This window comes from Bos mutus, chromosome 5, assembly GCF_027580195.1.
Source record: "Bos mutus isolate GX-2022 chromosome 5, NWIPB_WYAK_1.1, whole genome shotgun sequence".
Lineage (NCBI taxonomy): Eukaryota > Metazoa > Chordata > Mammalia > Artiodactyla > Bovidae > Bos > Bos mutus.
The window spans coordinates 31,693,582-31,710,231 of NC_091621.1; positions in this window are offsets into that span (position 1 = coordinate 31,693,582).

Consider the following 16,650-nt stretch of genomic DNA (forward strand, 5'->3'; position numbering starts at 1 on the left):
AATCAATCTGATTTCAGTTTTGACCATCTGGTGATGTCCATGTGAAGAGTCTTCTCTTGTGTTGTTGGAAGAGGGTGTTTGCTATGACCCGTGTGTTCTCTTGGCAAAACTGTATTAGCCTTTGCAATGCTTCATTCTGTACTCCAAGGCCAAATTTGCTTGTTACTCCAGGTGATTCTTGACTTCCTACTTTTGCATTCTAGTCCCCATAATGAAAAAGACATATTTTTTGTGTGTATGAGTTCTAGAAGGTCTTGTAGGTCTTTATACAACCTTTCAACTTCAGCTTCTTTAGCGTTACTGGTCGGGGCATGGACTTGTATTACTGTGATATTGATTACTGTGATATTGAATGGAGCAGTGGCTGCACAATGCTAGCGCAGTGGCTGTGTGGCACTGGAGTTACTTTGAGATACCCCACCTCCAAGGGCAAAGGAGAAGCCCCATAAAGATGGTAGAAGTGGTGACATCATGTTTTGCATCAAACCCTATACCCACCAGAGATGCCCAGAGGGCTTAAACATATCTTGTGCACACCAGGACTCAGAGAGCCTGCAGTGACTGAGACAGAACTGTGTTTGAGTGTCTCCTGAGGAGGCACTGGTCAGCAGTGGATTGCTGCAGGGGCAGGGGCTCTGGGTGCAGCAGACCTGGGTATGGCATAAGCCCTCTTGGAGGAGGTCACTATTAACTCTACCATAGAGCCGCCAGAACTTACACAAGACTGGGGAAACAGAAGCTTAGAGGGCACAAACAGAACCTTGTGTGCACCAGGGCCCAGGAGAAAGGAGCAGTGACCCCAGAAGAGACTGACTCAGACTTGCCCATGAGTGCCCAGGAATCTCCAGTGGAGGTGTGGGTCAATGGTGGTCTGCTGCAGGGTTGGGGGCACTGAGCATAGCAGTGCCTGCATGGGACCTTTTAAAGGAGGTCGCCATTATCTTCATTACCTCCACCATAGTTTGGCCTCAGGTCAAATAACAGGGAGGGAACACAGCCCTGCCTTCAAGAGAAAATTGGATTAAAGATTTATTGAGCATGGCCCCACCCATCAGAAGACCCAGTTTTCCCCTCAGTCAGTCTCTCCCATCAGAAAGCTTCCATAAGTCTCTTATCCTTCTCCATCAGAGGGCAGACAGACTGAAAACCACAATCACAGAAAACTAACCAATCTAATCACATGGACCAGAGCCTTGTTTAATTCAATGAAACTATGAACCATGTTGTGGAGGGCCACCAAAGACAGATGGGTCATGGTGGAGCGGTCTGACTGAATGTAGTCCACTGGAGAAGGGAATGGCAAACCACTTCAGGATTCTTGCCTTGAGAACCCCATGAATGGTATGAAATAGATCTCAGCTAGGAGAAAAGGTTGCATGCTCAATCACTTCAGTCCTGTCCAACTTTGTGACCTTTGAAATGAATCCTGACAGGCTCCTCCATCTATGGGATCCTCCAGTAAAGAATACTGGAGTGGGTTGCCCTGCTCACCTCCAGGAGATCTTCCTGACCCAGGGATCAAACCTGAGTCTCCTTCACTGCAGGCAAATTCTTCACTCCTGAGCCACCAGGGAAGCCCTAGGAGAAAAGGCCGCTGCTGCTGTTGCTAAGTCGCTTCAGTCGTGTCTGACTCTGCACGACCCCATAGACGGCAGCCCGCCAGGCTCCCCCGTCCCTGGGATTCTCCAAGCAAGAACACTGGAGTGGGTTGCCATTTCCTTCTCCAGTGCATGAAAATGAAAAGTGAAAGTGAAGTTGCTCAGTCGCGTCTGACTCTGCAAGACCCCATGGACTGCAGCCTACCAGGCTCCTCTGCCCATGGGATTTTCCAGGCAAGAGTACTGGAGTGGGGTGCCATTGGCTTCTTCTAGGAGAAAAGGCTAGATCTTAGCTAAAGACGGGCTTCCCTGGTAGCTCAACTGGTAAAGGAATCTGCTTGCAATGCATGAGACCCTGGTTCGATTTCTGGGTCAAGAAGATCTCCTGGAGAAGGGATAGGCTACCCATTCCAGTATTCTTGCCTGGAGAATCCCCGTGGACAGAGAGGAGCTTGGCGGGCTACAGTCCATGGTAGCAATGAGTAGCAATGAGTCAGACAAGACTGAGTGACTAAGCCTAGCACAGCACAAGCTAAAGATAGAATTGATAAAGAATTAGCAATCACTCCTGTTAACCAGTGTCTTAGTCTGTTGCCGGGAGCCAGCACGGGAGTCCCCACTCATGACAAGGTCATGCGGGAGAACTCTGATGGGCAAGGTGAGTCAGAGCTCGAGGGGCACCCCCCTGGTCTGCCTGAGCATCTATCCCCAAACCAAAATCTGTCTGTTTTACTATTTTACGACTTTCACCAACTCTTCTGACGTTAATGGGGTGCTATCCCCGACCACATTTCTCTGTAAGAAAATCAACTTAAAACTCTAGTTAATAAGAAACATGTAAAATATCATGTATGAAACAAGATGCCAGTCCAGGTTCAATGCACGATACTGGATGCTTGGGGCTGGTGCACTGGGACGACCCAGAGGGATGGTATGGGGAGGGAGGAGGGAGGAGGGTTCAGGATGGGGAACACATGTATACCCGTGGTGGATTCATTTTGATATTTGGCAAAACTAATACAATTATGTAAAGTTTAAAAATAAAATAAAATTAATTAAAAAAAAAAAAAAGTCTCCTGGACATAATAGGAGTGTTTCAATTCAAACCCCTCTGATGACTTTCTAGCTTGCCTGACAGGTTTGTTCAGATTCACAGCCTCCCAACCACGAGAGGCACAGGAAGCTTAAGATATTCTAACAATGCAGAGCTTCTCAGAGAGTTAAAATTGTTAAAATAGAACTAGTAGAGGATTTCTTTGTTGAGCTAATGCTTGCTGCCAAGTTTCCATATCCCTTACCTACTGTGTCCCTGGGAGTGTATTGATTAATATAGTTGGTGTAGAGAAATGTAAGTAGTAGCTTTAATGTTTGTAACCTTGGACCCTTGAGTTAATTCTTTTCTTGTTATAGCCCACCACACTTTTGCCCTATAGGAATGCAACTTTATCTAATGCTTCCAGAGGGTGGCGCCTGACTTTAGAATAATCACCTTTACAGAAAAATAAGTTTTCTGAAGAAAGGGTCATAAAATGTTAACAGGCCTCCTGGCCAGAAGATGATGTAAATCACCTAAAACTTTTGCATATAATAAGTTTGCAGAAAGAAAGCCTGGCTTCGATAAGGATCAAGAACTGCTGACCTTGCATGACTCTACCCCTTCCCCCATTATCCTCTATGCACAACTTAAGGTATAAAAACTACTTTGGAAAATAAAGTGTGGGCCTTGCTCATCAGGCTTGGTCTCCCCATGTCGTTCTTTCTCTTTCCTTTTCCCTTTCAGGCTGATTTCCTGGAGCGCAGGGGCCCTCTGCGTTCACTTTCCTGCCTGGGCTTCTAAGACCCACTCGAGAAGGTGCCTAAGGTGGGGCACCTTCAGCTATTTGAGAGGGCGCCTGCGGCCTACGTGAACAGAGCAAATCCCGTGCTGGGGCTTTATTGGCTTTCTGCGTAAACCAAGGAATATCAGCCTCTTTTCTCTCCTCTATTTTCTTAACTGCAAAATTCTTTCCTTATCTCTTTATCTATTCTTTCGCCGACGCTGTTCTCCCGAGGGAATCCCTGGATCCAACCAGGGCTGGACCCCAACAGTCTGTTCAAGATACTCTAGTAGAAGACCATTATTCTGAGTGGCTTAAACAACAGAAATTTATTTCTTAGAGATCTGGAGGCTTGGAAGTTCAAGATTCTGTATCTAATGAAAGCCTGTTACCTGGTTCTCAGACAGGATCTTCTTGCTTATCTTCACATGGCAGAGAGAGCAAGGGAGGTATCTCTGGGGTCTCTTTTGTAAGGATATTAATCTCATTCATGAGGGCTCCACCCTCATAACCTAAACCTTCCAAAGCCCACACCTTCTAATTCAATGGGGGATTTGGCTTCAATATATGAATTCAATCAGTCTATAGCAGCTGGGACAGGGAATATTTGGTCATTTTTGTGAATAGACAAAGTTCATGGTTTTGTGTATTTTCAAACATGATTGCATTGTGTCCTAGTTTTTGTCTTGATCTGTCACAGTGACAGAGTGGCCTTGCCTGATGTTAATGTTCTATGCAATTTTAGGCTGCATAGACCAGCAAAGCCTAGTTGTGAGAGGAGGTCAGCTCTTGGCATCACCAAGGCCTAACTGGGTATTACTTTTGGATTTGGCCTCTTTCCATTATGGGATTCAAATTCTAAGTGGTTCTTGACATTCACTAGTAACCTAAAGGCTGACATATTGCAGAGTGTCAGAGAATTTAAATCTTAAAACTTCAATATGTAATGATAGATTGCAGTTTAAACAGAAAATTTTAATCTATTAGTTAAAAGTGTGCCCACTAAAAAATTAATTTTAATATCTCGATGTAGGTTTTCTATTTTACTTCAAGAAAATTGCCCATAAATTTTCATCTCTTTTACCCAGAATTGTTACAGTCAGAAAAACTTTTAGAGAAAATGTTCATCTAAAATTGAAATAGTTTGCTCTAAGAACAAAATCTAGAAAGACAGAACATGATGGATAATATAGTTCAAATATGGAAGTCATAATTCTCTTTTACTTTAATGCTGAGTTAATATGTATTGATATTATAATGGGTAAGATGTTTAAAATCTTCTTTTTCTCTTTCTATATATATATATATATATAAATTCTACCAGAGTTAAAAAAAAAAAAAACTACTTGATACAGTGAGTTCAGCCTTATATGCATACTTTTCCAAAGTAAATCTTTAATATGGGCTTTCTTGGTGGCTCAGCTGGTAAAGAACTTGACTGCCAACACAGGAGATGCAAGAGACATGGGATCAATCTCTGGGTCAGGAGATACCCTGGAGATGGAAACGGCAACATGCTGCAGTATTCTTACCTGGAAAATTCCATGAACACGAGAGCCTGGTGGGCTACAGTCCATAGGGTCGCAAAGAGTCAGACACAATTGCCTGTGCACTAACACACACAAATCTTTAATATTGCTAAATTGCAAAGGCCATATATTTTGGACATTTTTCAGTTATATTTCACTTTTTTTTTTTTGCACTAACCATAGGAAGAACATTAAGCTAGGTGCTGATTCCCAATTGCACGCTTCTTATTTTAAATCAAAGTGCCCTCAGTTTTGGACTCTGCTTCAGTTACAGGGGTATGGAGAGAACTATACAGATTTTACTTAAAAATATCTCTTTAACAACAAATTAGTAAATCTTAAACTGTTGTTGAATGGCAGTCAGTAATCAGAATGATAAATACAGTTTTTTCCCCTTAGATACTGATGAAATTGTAACAGCATATTTAAATATGTTAAATGCTCATATTTTATGTTTCTTAACGTTTATCCCAAAGATCTTGAAATAAGTCATAAACACCACAGAGATTTTACTTTTGGAAGAGTCTCCTGCCGATAGGATATGGATACGCCGATAGGATATGGATACTCTGGAGAGAATAATTTATCTGTAATTACACTGGTACCAGTCAGTGAATGGATGAACTCTGGTGGAGTTTGAGGCAGCACATTCAAAGGGTTCCTCAGCTTTGCTAATGACCAATGTGTCTTTAAGTAAATTTTCTCTGCAGTAAGTTTTGTATTCTTAAAGTAAATTTCAAGCACAGTATATAATAGTTTTAACAAATATATTATAGGAAATCAAATATTAAAATAATTAGTATCATCTACTTTATCTTGGGATTATACAATTTTTGAGAGGAAGAATGTCATCATTGTTGTAATAAGATGAGCATCATTTGTTGTGTATCTATACTGTGTCATGGATACATTCAATAATTCAGTTCAGTCGCTCAGTTGTGTCCGACTCTGCAAATCCATGAACTGCAGCATGCCAGGCCTCCCTGTCCATCACCAACTCCCAGAGTTTACCCAAATTCATGTTCACTGAGTTGGTGATGCCATCCAACCATCTCATCCTCTGTCGTCCCCTTCTTCTCCTGACCTCAATCTTTCCCAGCATCACGGTCTTTTCAAATGAGTCAGCTCTTCACATCAGGTGGCCAAAGTACTGAAGTTTCAGCTTAAGCATCGGTCCTTCCAATGAACACCCAGGACTGATCTCCTTTAGGATGGACTGGTTGGATCTCCTTGCAGTCCAAGGGACTCTCAAGAGTCTTCTTCAACACCACAGTTCAAAAGCATCAACTCTTCTGCGTTCAGCTTTCTTTATAGTCTGACTCTCACATCCATACATGACTACTGGAAAAATCAAAGCCTTGACTAGACGACCTTTGTTGACAAAGTAATGTCTCTGCTTTTTAATATGCTGTCTAGGTTGGTCATAACTTTTCTTCCAAGGAGTAAGTGTCTTTTAATTTCATGGCTGCAATCACCATCTGCAGTGATTTTGGAGCCCCCCAAAATAAAGTCAGCCACTGTTTCCACTCTTTCCCTGTCAATTTGACATGAAGTGATGGGACTGGATGCCATGATCTTCGTTTTCTGAATGTTGAGCTTTAAACCAACTTTTTCACTCTCCTCTTTCACTTTCATCAAGAGGTTCTTTAGTTCCTCTTCACTTTCTGCCATAAGTGTGGTGTCATCTGCATATCTGAGGTTATTGATATTTCTTCTGGCAATCTTTCTTCCAGCTTGTTTCTCTCCAGCTTGCTTCTTCCAGTCCAGCGTTTCTTCAGATGTACTCTGCATATAAGTTAAATAAGCAGGGTGACAATATACAGCCTTGACGTACGCCTTTTCTTATTTGGAACCAGTCTGTTGTCCCATGTCCAGTTCTAACTGTTGCTTCGTGACCTGCATACAGGTTTCTCAAGAGGCAGGTCAGGTGGTTTGGTCTCCCCATCTCTTGGGAACGGCCCAAGAGAAGCGGAGAGGAGATACCCTATGTCGAAAGTCAGGAGCGGCGGCCAAGAGGAGCTACCACACGTCCAAGGTCAGGAGCGGTGCCCAAGAGGAGCAACCGTATGTACAAGGTCTGGAGCTGCAGGCGAGAGGAGATACCCCATGTTCAAAGTCAGGAGCCTTGGCTGTGAGGAGATACCCTACGTCCAAGGTAAGAGAAACCGAAGTAAGATGGTAGGTGCTGAGAGAGGGCATCAGAGGGCAGAAGGACTGAAACCACAATCACAGACAACTAGCCAATCTGATCACATGGACCACAGCCTTGTCTAACTCAATGAAACTAAGCCATGCTGTGTGGGGCCACTCAAGACAGATGGGTCATGGTGGAGTGGTCTTGCAGAATGTGGTCCACTGGAGAAGGGAATGGCAAACCACTTCAGTATTCTTGCCTTGAGAACCCCATGAAAAGTATAAAAAGACAAAAAGATGAGACACTGAAAGATGAACTCCCCAGGTTGGTAGGTGCCCAATATGCTGCTGGAGATCAGTGGAGAAATAACTCCAGAAAGAATGAAGAGATGGAGCCAAAGCAAAAACAACACCCAGTTGTGGATGTAACTGGTGATGGAAGTAAAGTCCAATGCTGTAAAGAGCAATATTGCATAGAAACCTGGAATGTTAGGTCCATGAACCAAGGCAAATTGGAAGTGGCCAAACAGGAAATGACAAGAGTGAACGTTGACATTCTAGGGATCAGTGAATTAAGATGGACTGGAATGGGTGAAATTAACTCAGTGACCATTATATCTACTGAGGGCAGAAATCCCTTAAAAGAAACGGAACAGCCATCATAGTCAACAAGAGTCCAAAATGCAGTATTTGGGTGCAATCTCAAAAATGACAGAATGATCTCTGTTTGTTTCCAAGGCAAACCATTCAATATCACGGTAATCCAAGTCTATGCCCCAACCAGTAACGCTGAAGAAGCTGAAGTTGAATGGTTCTAAGAAGACCTACAAGACCTTTTAGAACTAACACCCAGAAAAGATGTCCTTTTCATTATAGGGGACTGGAATGCAAAAGTAGGAAGTCAAGAAACACCTGGAGTAACAGGCAAATTTGGCCTTGGAGTACAGAATTAAGCAGGGCAAAGGCTAATAGAGTTTTGCCAAGAGAACACACGGGTCATGGCAAACACCCTCTTCCAACAACACAAGAGAAGACTCTACACATGGACATCACCAGATGGTCAACACCGAAATCAGATTGATTATATTCTTTGCAGCCAGAGATGGAGATGCTCTATACAGTCAGCAAAAACAAGACTGGGAGCTGACTATGGCTCAGATCATGAACTCCTTATTGCCAAATTCAGACTTAAGTTGAAGAAAGTAAGGAAAACCACTAGACCATTCAGGTATGACCTAAGTCAAATCCCTTATGATTATACAGGGGAAGTGAGAAATAGATTTAAGGGACTAGATCTTATAGACAGAGTGCCTGATGAACTATGGACAGAGGTTCGTGACATTGTGTAGGAGAAAGGGATCAAGACCATCCCCAAGGAAAAGAAATGCGAAAAAGCAAAATGGCTGTCTGAGGAGGCCTTACAAATAGCTGTGAAAAGATGAGAAGTGAAAAGCAAAGAAGAAAAGGAAAGATACATCCATTTGAATGCAGAATTCCAAAGAATAGCAAGGAGAGATAAGAAAGCCTTCCTCAGCGATCAATGCAAAGAAATGAGGAAAACAATAGAATGGGAAGGACTAGAGATCTCTTCAAGAAAATTAGAGATACCAAGGAAACATTTCGTGCAAAGATGGGCTCAATAAAGGACAGAAATGGTATGGACCTAACAGAAGCAGAAGACATTAAGAAGAGGTGGCAAGAATACACAGAAGAACTGTACAAAAAAGATCTTCATGACCCAGTTAATTAAAATGGTGTGATCACGCACCTAGAGCCAGACATCCTGGAATGTGAAGTCAAGTGGGCCTTAGGAAGCATCACTGTGAACAAAGCTAGTGGAGGTGATGGAATTCCAGTTGAGCTATTTCAAATCCTGAAACATGATGCTGTGAAATGCTGCACTCAATATGCCAGCAAATTTGGAAAACTCAGCAGTGGCCACAGGATTGGAAAGTTCCATTCCAATCCCAAAGAAAGGCAATGCCAAAGATTTCTTAAACTACCACACAGTTGCACTCATCTCACACGCTAGTGAAGTAATGCTCAAAATTCTCCAAGCCACTAACCCCATTATCTTACGAAGTGAAAGATGATACACTGCATTTGTAACAGCAAACAAAATCACTTAACAAAGTATGCCCGAACATACTGTGATAGGCAGAGTAACAATTCCCGAAGATGTCCACATCCTAATCTTTGGAACCTGTGTTTCTGGTGTTTTACATAGCAAAAGGGACTTTGCAGGAATCCTTAAGTTAAGGACTTTGAGTTGGGGGAAATTACTCTGAATTACCCAGATGTACCTGATCTAATCACATAGATGCTTAAAAATGGAGAATCTTTCCCAGCTGTGGTCAGATCAACTGCGTAACAGAATGATGCAACACGGCTGGTTTTGAAGATGAAGAGGGTCACAAACGAAGGAATGTGGTTGGGAGAGGCAAGGAAACAGATTCTCTCCTAGAAACTTCCCAAAAGGAATACAGGCTTGACCAACTAATTTTAGCCCGGTGAGACCCATTTTGGACTTCTAAAACACAGAACTTCAAAAGAATAAGTTTGGGGACTTCCCGGGTAGTCCAGTGGCTGGGACTCTTGTACTCCCAATGCAGGGTGCCGGGGTCCCATCCCTGGATAGGGAACTAGATACCATGTGCCACAACTAAGAGTTCGTAGGCCACAACTAGATCACACATGGTGCAATGAAGATGGAAGGTCCTGCATGCCACAACTGAGACCTGGCACAGCCAAATAAATAATTAAAAAAAAAAAAAAATTCTCCAAGCCAGGCTTCAGCAATATGTGAACCGTGAACTTCCAGATGTTCAAGCTGGTTTTAGAAAAGGCAGAGGAACCAGAGATCAAATTGCCAAAATCTGCTGGATCATAGAAAAAGCAAGAGATGTCAAGAAAAAACATCTATTTCTGCTTTATTGACTATGCCAAAACCTTTGACTGTGTGGATCACAATAAAGTGGAAAATTCAATAGTTAGTATTGAATTTTAACACTTGTTATTTAGAGGTTAGCATGGAAAGATTTAAAGAAAGGAAAATAGTAAACCAAGAAAAGTAAAATAATTGAGGTTTAAATAAGAGAGATAGGGAGATTATAGTAAGTGGTGGAACTGTAGTTAGAAACCAGATATTTGACTCCAAAGCTTATGATGTTAATCATCATCGTCATAAAGTTTAATATTTTTGAGTTAGAAAAGCAAAATATTTTATAGTGCATAAACCAGGCAGGGTTCTAAAGATTTACATATATTTTATCATTCAATCCTCACAACAACCCTGAGATGGATACTCTGTCGTAGGTCCCCAGAGGTTGAGCATGATTGGCCTGATAATTATAAACCTTGTAACCAGCTTATTATTATGCCTCACTGACTCTCTGGTTGAATAACAAAGTTAAAGAACTTTTAGTCCGACCCCATATCTGATGGTTCAAGTCTTTCTCTAGTTGACTTTCTGAGAGAAGGAAAGCCTCGTTGCATTTTCAGGGGTAGTAAATTACAACTTCCCAAGGCCATCTAGTCCATCTCTGGAATATTTTTCCTCCTTTAGTTTATATCCCTTGGTCAGAATTTTACCTCTTAGGACAAACAATATACAGAAAGCCTCATACCTCTTCTAATTTCAACTGAGAATTAAACTTTTTTCCATTTGGAAAAAATGATGTTTGGAATCAGAAAATGAATTTCTGTGTCTTTAGCATATTTATATTAACTAAGATTTATAAACTTCCTCTATGTGCAGTATATTTTATTATTCTGTTTTTTTAAATTCTATTTATATTCTTTTAAAGAACTTTAAAAAGTCCTTTCCACTCAAAAATATTTTGTTATGAAAAGTTTCAAAACAAAAAATAAGCTTAAATATATAAATATGTCAAAATTAAGAATCCTCAAAGTTTTGCCACGTATATTTAATCCATCACTTTTCCCCTTTCTTTCGTATTGCTGAAATATTTCAAAGCAAATGATAGACATTGTATTATTTCACCCCAACATAAAAATTTCTAAAATTTATATATATTTCCTTGCATAACCACAATATGTTCTTTCCATTTTGAAATGGTGAAGATGATTTTAGAAAAGATTGCTTCTAAGTGGTTTAAACTGTATACTTCAAGAGGAATGTATGTTATAGTTTTAAATATTTTGCTAGTAGTCATTTATGTTTTTTTCATTTCTAAGTCAATCATCAACTTAGAAATCTTATTACTGAATCATTCTCTTTTAAAATGTTGAAATTTCAAGAAGAACATAGAATTTTTAGAACTGTATATCGTTTACAAACAGCTTGCTTTTTCTTCTGAATGACTAACATGAGAGAAATGAAGTTTAAAATAGCTGTGGCTCACACAGGAAGTGTAGGGCATAAAGTTAACTGTGTAAAATATTATCCACAATTTAAAAAAAGAGAACCAATGAAAAAGAAATCCAATGAACTACTTTTAATTTTCTAACTTCTAGGTCCTATTTTTTTCTTTCAGAAGTTTTGTTTTGAGCATTTTCTTAAATTTTACAAGTTCATTTTAATCTTTTTTCTTTAATGTGTCATTTCCTTCAATTGTAAAAAATAGTCAGATGCCTACTGGAGAAGGAACCGCTACCAACTTCAGTATTCCTGCCTGGAGAATTCCATGGACAGAGGAGCCTGGCAGGCTACAGTCCATGGGGTTGCAAAGAGTCGGACACGACTGAATGACTTTCACTTTCACTCTCATCTACAGAAGAGTTTTTGTGAGACAAAAAGAGATAAAAATCACCCTAAAATACCAACATTCAGAAAAAGCTAAATGACCAATGTTAATATTAGATGGATAGATTTAGATAGAACCGGGAGAAATATCAATAACCTCAGATATGCAGATGACACCACCCTTATGGCAGAAAGTGAAGAGGAACTAAAAAGCCTCTTGATGAAAGTGAAAGTGGAGAGTGAAAAAGTTGGCTTAAAGCTCAACATTCAGAAAACAAAGATCATGGCATCCGGTCCCATCACTTCAGGGGAAATAGATGGGGAAACAGTGGAAACAGTGTCAGACTCTATTTTTCTGGGCTCCAAAATCACTGCAGATGGTGACTGCAGCCATGAAATTAAAAGACGCTTACTCCTGGGAAGGAAAGTTATGACCAACCTAGATAGCATATTCAAAAGCAGAGACATTACTTTGCCAACAAAGGTTCGGCTAGTCAAGGCTATGGTTTTTCCTGTGGTCATATATGGATGTGAGAGTTGGACTGTGAAGAAGGCTGAGTGCCGAAGACTTGATGCTTTTGAACTGTGGTGTTGGAGAAGACTCTTGAGAGTCCCTTGGACTGCAAGGAGATCCAACCAGTCCATTCTAAAGGAGACCAGCCCTGGGATTTCTTTGGAAGGAATGATGCTAAAGCTGAAACTCCAGTACTTTGGCCACCTCATGCGAAGAGTTGACTCATTGGAAAAGACTCTGATGCTGGGAGGGATTGGGGGCAGGAGGAGAAGGGGACGACAGAGGATGAGATGGCTGGATGGCATCACCGACTCGATGGACGTGAGTCTGAGTGACCTCTGGGAGTTGGTGATGAACAGGGAGGCCTGGCGTGCTGCGATTCATGGGGTCGCAAAGAGTCGGACACGACTGAGCGACTGATCTGATAGGATCTGATCTGATTAACTATTTTAAAATATTTTGGACATTAGAATTTTTTTTCTTTCTTTTTTTCTTATTTGCTATCATACATACCATTTTAAAAAACTTTATTGAGATATAATTCACATGCCATACAATTCATCCATATAAAGCATACAATTCAATGATTTTTAATATATTTACAAATGTGTGTAACTATCACCACTGTCAATTTTAGAACATTTTAATTATCTTGAAAGAAACCATACGCTTTTTAGTTACCACTCCCATGTCCACCCATCCCATTTCTTCCCCAGCCCCTAACTCTAAGCACCCATCACTCCTTTACTTGGTCTTTTGTGACTAGCGTCTTTCATTTTGCATATGTTTTCAAGGATCATCCATGGTACAGCATGTGTTAGAACTTTATTCTATTGGATACACAGGGCTTCCCAGGTGACACTAGTGGTAAAGAATCTGCCTGCCAATGCAGGAAATTCAGGAGATGCAAGAGACGCAGGTTTGATCCCTGAATCCTGAAGGTCCTCTGGAGTTGGGAGTGGCAACCTGATCCAGTATTCTTGCCCGGAAAATTTCATGGACAGAGGAGCCTGGTCGGCTACAGTTCAGTCTGACATGACTCTGCAAAGAGTCGGAATTGACCGGATTCGATACACTACCTTTTGTTTATCTTTTTATCAGTTGATTTTAATAGCATACACAAAGTTTAACAATGAGTAATCTTACACATGTCTTTGTGTTTCTATCATTTTTGTTTTATTTGATATAAGAATTTTAGAAGTGGAATTACTTTAATAAAGGGTATAAGTTCTTTCAGGGCTTTTAACTCAAGTTTATAGAAAAATTGACATCTCAGTTGCTGGTTCAACTTACATATCCTTGATTACTTGGGAGAACAAGAAATTTTTCATGGTCTTTGAGTAATATTTTATGAATTACAATGTATTTTGCCTAATTTTATATTGTGATGCCATTTTTTTTTCTTTATTGGTTAGAAGAGCCCTTTACAAAATGAGAATCTTATTTTTGCACCTACACTGTTGTGTTTCTCTGTGTAAATTATGCACATTTTCCTACAATTTAATTTCCACATCTCCCAGCTATCTTCCCTAAAGCCTCAGCTCAGGTTTAAGTTCCCTCTAATCTCTTCTGCCTTGTCTGCTTACAAGTAATGTTCACTTGACATTTTTGCTGCTTTGGCAGGAGAACTGGAGAGTTCCCAAACAGAGCTGTACATGTTTCTTGCCACAGGCATCAACTGAGAATTCATGGAGCTGAGATCATTCCCCAGTTTGCAACAATCATGGGAACATTTTTCTGCAGTTCTTCCCATACACAGTAACTTTTGGGTAGCAGCAGCCACAGGGACTGAATCTATGCTCTCTGCCTTTGCATCTTCAATTCTTACACAGGACTAATCAGAATTTTAATACATGTTTGTTGAAGGAAAGAAAGAATGGGAAAGAAGAAAGAATATTAAGTTTTTATCCACCATATATTTTGCAAATATATTCCCTCTGTTTGTTCTTTGCCAAGTAAAAGTTTAGTGTATTTGTATGCACAGTATTTAAACATTTAAAAATTCAATTGAATATAATATTGTCCCTTTTCCAACAACACAAGAGATGACTATACACATAACATCACCAGATGGTCAACATCGAAATCAGATTTATTATATTCTTTGCAACCTGAAGATAGAGAAGCTCTATACAGTCAGCAAACACCAGACTTGGAGTTGACTGTGGCTCAGATCATGAACTTCTTATTGCCAAATTCAGACTTATATTGCAGAAAGAGGGAAAACCACTAGACCATTCAGGTATGACCTAAATCAAATCCCTTATGATTATATAGTAGAAGTGACAAGTAGATTCAACAGATTAGATGTGATAAAGTGCCAGAAGAAGTATGGACCGAGGTTTGTAACATTGTACAGGAGGTGGTGATCAAAACCATCCCCAATAAAAAGAAATGCCAAAAGGCAAAATGGTTGTTCTAAGAGGCCTAATAAATAGTTAAGGAAAGAAAAGAAGCCAAAAGCAAGGGAGAAAGGAAAGATACACCCATCTGAATGCAGAGTTCCAAAGATAAACAAGGAGAGATAAGAAAGCCTTCCTCAGGGATCAATGCAAAGAAATAGAGGAAAACAACAGAATGGGAAAGACTAGAGATCTCTTCAAGAAAATCAGAGATACCAAGGGAACATTTCACACCAAGATTTGTACAATAAAGGACAGAAATGGTGTGGACCCAACATAAGCAGAAGATATTAAGAAGAGGTGACAAGAATGTACAGAAGAACTTTTTAAACATAAGCCTTGTGTTTTGTCATTGTAGTAAACTGTTTAATTTTACAAGATTTGCAATCACTCACTCAGATTTTATAAACTCATGTATATATCACTTGCAAATAAGGAATCTCTTTCAAATAGTTACTTTTTTGTTGTTTCTGTTTATTTTATGCTCTACCCAAAATTTCCAAAAGCTTTTTTTCATTTTAGTCTTTAACACCTATCACAATACCTAGAATAAAAGAAGTGTACTGTAAATATTTATTTCATTAATAAACTTATTTATGTGAATTGGAATGTCTCTAAGCTTTCCCCATTAATTCTAAACCACATTAAAAGTGCATCTTTCTATTCATTAATTTATGTTCATTTTTTAAGTTATGTTTACTAAAATCTTCCCTAGTTTCAAGAGTAGAAATTGTCAACAATGATAGTAAAATATTTCTATAGGATTAGTTTCACTAAAATTTGAATGATCTGCATGTTCCTTTTAGGGTAAACTTTACAGTAGGAATTTATGCCAATAAAAAGAAAGCTACTAGGTGCTTATTCACACAAGTATACTTTGCTATGATGTATTCAGTCTAAAATAATGTATATATTTTAGACAGCTGTGGTAGAGACCATTGTGACTAGTATATTATATTGATCTCCCTTGTTACAATCTTATTTCAGGACATTTGTTGAGCTTGGTTTAATCAAAAGCTTTATATTTTAACTTTAGAAAGAATGCTCCTTTCCAATAAAACTCAAATGAATATAATATTCCAACACTATAATTTGTTTTCTTATAGCATTAATCTCTACTATAAGTCTAGCAATTTAATTGATTACTTTAAAATAATTAATTAATTTTTATTTAGTTTTTATTGGCATATAGGTGGCTCAGAGTGTAAAGAATCATCTGCAATGCAGGAGACCTGGGTTCGATTCCTGGGAGGGGAAGACTCCCTGGAGGAGGCCATGGGAACCCACTCCAGTATTCTTGCCTGGAGAACCCCCATGGACAGAGGAGCCTGGCAGGCTACGGTCCATGGGATTGCAAAGAGTCAGACACCACTGAGCGACTAAGCACAACACACAGCACATAGTTAACGTATGATGTTGTGTTAGTTTCGGGTCCATAGCAAAGTGAATATACACATATATGTATAATTCATGCTTTTCCCATATAGGTTACCAATAATATTGAGTAGAGTTCCTGGTGCTATACTTGCTGTTTTCTTTTGTTTTGGCTCCACTTCAGGGCTTGAGGGATGTTAGTTTCCCAATCAAAGATCGAACCTGCACACGCGGAAGTGCAACCACCAGGGAATTCCCTTGCTTACTTTTCTATAACCCCTAACTTCCAGTTATTTTGCCTAGAGGTTCTAAAGCTTACAAGCTTGTTGGAATGAAAGATTTTTTTTTTCCCTTTGCTTATTTAATGTAAGAGGTCACAAAGACACAACTTGCTCAAACTCTGGCTTTAAATGTGTCTGACATTAAAAAAATCACAATAAAATCCCGAGTAACTGTGGATTAAAGCTCTGCTTCTCCTGTGTCACACAGCAATGCTGAATCATTAAATGTTTGGTCTCATCTCTTACCCTGGAAGATGACCAGAGTGTATGATGGCTCCCACTTCACAGACACAATTG